This window comes from Pteronotus mesoamericanus, unplaced genomic scaffold (genome assembly GCF_021234165.1).
Source record: "Pteronotus mesoamericanus isolate MK-2021 breed Mesoamerican mustached bat unplaced genomic scaffold, CSHL_Meso_final contig_870, whole genome shotgun sequence".
Lineage (NCBI taxonomy): Eukaryota > Metazoa > Chordata > Mammalia > Chiroptera > Mormoopidae > Pteronotus > Pteronotus mesoamericanus.
The window spans coordinates 15,127-18,227 of record NW_026555274.1 but is presented as its reverse complement, the minus strand read 5'-3'; the positions used below and the strand labels follow the sequence as shown (position 1 = coordinate 18,227).

Below are 3,101 nucleotides of genomic sequence, written 5' to 3'. Positions count from 1 at the left end.
AACATCACATACCTGCCTCAGTAGCAGGAACATGTTGGATTTTATGTGACTCTGATAGAGGTGTCCTTGCGTGTTGGGGTGGATTTACAACTTGAGAAAGGGAAAACTTATGTTGGTCATGTGGGACCTGGTACACCTTGTGGTGATGGGCAGTTCTGTGTCAACAACTCATGCAGTGTCACTGTGGCTGCTGTAAACGATGTGTCTACTTTCAAAATACAACTTCAGTAGAAATTGCAACAATAAAAAGAAATTTAATTTCCATGTAGGCTGGGAACCTTCACAGTTCACCCAGAGACATGCTGGGGAATGGTGGGCAGTGGTCCACCTCTAAGAAGAAGGTGGGCAGTGGCACAAAGTGATAGGTCAGTGGTATAGTTGAAGGTAGTTTTGGGCACATGCATGCATTCCTGGCTTCCATCCTTTTCTGGGTGGCCACCAATGTGTAAACTCTCAAGAACACTGCAGTCAAGGAAGTGACAGCTGTTGAAAACTAAGAAGCTTTCTGACCCCTGTACAACCACAGGCAACAAAGAAGAAATATCTGTAAAAAATCACCTTGACCAACTGCAGAGCTGAAGTAAACATTTCTCCATGTGTGATGGGCCCCTGCAGTGCATCACAGGGGAGAAAGAGGTGTGGGCATTTTCCCCAGTCTCTCCAATATGAATCTTGAAAACTGCATGGTGGTGTTTTTACAGCATTTGAAAGTTTTTGAGAGCCCTTTCTGGACCCAAGACTCTGGCCTTCAAGAGAGACCAGGTCAGCAGCTGGTCTGGACCTGTGGCCTCCTGTCTTGTGATTAGGATCTGTTGCCTCAGGTTACTTTATGGCCACTCCCTGAAGGGTCCCCACAATCAGGCTCCTGAGGACTGAGGACATCCTCAGTCTGTAGGCAGCCGCTTCTCTAACACATCAGGTTAAAGGTGATGGGGGTTCCTTCTTACCAAAGTGGTCTTCTCCTTGAATGCATGTCATCGTGTGGTGAGCTGAGTGTGTGGCCCACCATCTACCTAGTGACACCTGTGCTAATCTGGAGAGCACCCTTCCCCATGCCTGGGGAAGCCATCAGTGACATTCTGTTCCAGAGGAGGGACTGTGACTGACAGTGCCTCTGGCCCTCTGAGGGAACCCATGCATTGTCATTCCTATCTACCTCTCCTGCACCTTTCAGAGAAGGACACAGCATGTGCAGGCTGAGCCACATGAGTTCCAGGCACCATCCTCTCAGCAGGCTTGTAGGGCTGGACAGCTAGTCTTCATTATTTAAAGTGTTTCCAATGAAAGAGTGTCTTACAGTGCGAGGTGAAATTAATAAAAATAAAATATGTGTATGCATTAGCATTTTATATTATTTTTTTACTGTGTAATGTACTTTTTTATTTAAGTGCCTTGCATTCATGATGGGTGCTGTGTTTTGACACATATTTTAATATTAAAGGTTAAAACTGTTTTCCATGCAAGTAGCGTTAATAGTTTTCCCCATATGGGATCACTGAATATAAAAAATGACACACCACTATGGTTGTCTTTTTTTAAGTGGAAAGTTTTAACACTATCTAATTATATTGCCCCCAAAACCACACATTGAGTAGTAGCTGAGGCTCTAGCCAACACATTCAAAGTTGAGAGGATTAAAAATGCAAAAACAAGCCCTCAGATCCAATTAGGGGAGCTCTGATACACGTTGGCTAATCTTATCAGTGTACTCCTTGACTCCAGGAAGCTAGAAGACATCCTAATAAGCCAAATCAGAACATTTACCTCAAGTAGCCTTTTTCCAGACTCCAACTCATGAATAAAGATAATACATTGTTAATTCTATTTCAGAAAACTTTTGCAAGTTGTTTTATTTATAATGCCAACTTTTAAAAGGTCACTAAACTAAAGTTAACTGGACTGCAAACTAGGCAGAAATTGTTTTACAAAAAGAGGGAAAGCCCAAAATGCCACTTAACATAGAGGACCCACAATTCAGTTTTATTCAGAGTAAAGAGAAAACAAACGTTTTCATCATACTGGAAGAAACTCAGCCATAGGTTTGGAGTCTGTACTCAAATTACACATGCAATGAGGACAATACTCTGCTAATACTGTTGATATGCTGCTACATTTGTCTACTGTTTGTCTAAAATTAACAATTATAAACAGAGCAGTGTAACTAGTATTTGGAACAATCCTTACAGTGTTACAGTGTCAGGCACAACATTTCACTTCTCTTCGCACCACTGGTTCTCTTTGCGTACCTGGGCTTCCTCTTCTTCGGTAAAGTGATTTTTGATGTTGAAGGTCTTGTGAATATCTTCAGGAGTTTTCCCCTTGATTGTATTGGTAACAACCTTGCATGTAACATCAAGCAAACCTTTGATATCTAAATAATTCACAGCCAGAATAAGTTTAAAAAGTGTCCCTTGGTCAACTTCCAGGAATTCTTGGTCCCATACATGGATATCATCAGTTCATTTTTCTTTGTTCTCATCATCCTCAGGAGGAGGAGTGTCATTCTTGTGGTGGGTGCACCACTGAATGACCATTTTTAATATTGCTGCATTAACATTTGGCAGAGGAACTGGGTCATCATGACCTTCATCTTCCATTCCCAAATCTTCTAACATGATCTTGATAGTCACAGATTGTTTGGCAATTTCAACATCAACTTCAAATATCTCTCCATCAGAACTCTGCAACTTAATTGAAGGCATGGTGCTCAGTAGAGAGCGGGCCAGAGGCTGATGAGAGTGGGGCACCATCAGCAGATACAACAAGGAAAGGTGGAGAAAAATGTCCCTTCTTATATTAATTTTTAATTAGCACATTCAAGTATTATAAATTCCCATTACCATTAATGCTTCATAACACCATCCCCCTAGCAGTCACTTCACCATTTCCAATGTCCATAGGTCTCTTTTAAAATTACATGTTTCCTCCATACCATACAGGTATGTCCTATGCAAATTAAGAGCCAAGAATTCCCACAAATGCAAAGACCAGGGGAGCTCTCGATGGACAGACACATTCGAGGGTCTTTAGGAGATGACTATGGGACATGTGACTGTGCACACATTTATTTAATCTTCTTGCTGTGGCAGGTCATGTGGGGA

At 41.9% G+C, this 3,101-nt stretch overlaps 1 pseudogene; it reads right to left on the bottom strand.

The window, feature by feature from the left end:
* Positions 1-2,134: 2,134 nt before the first annotated feature.
* LOC129080283 (S-phase kinase-associated protein 1-like) lies at positions 2,135-2,709 on the bottom strand (annotated as a pseudogene).
* Between the last annotated feature and the right edge of the window lie 392 nt (positions 2,710-3,101).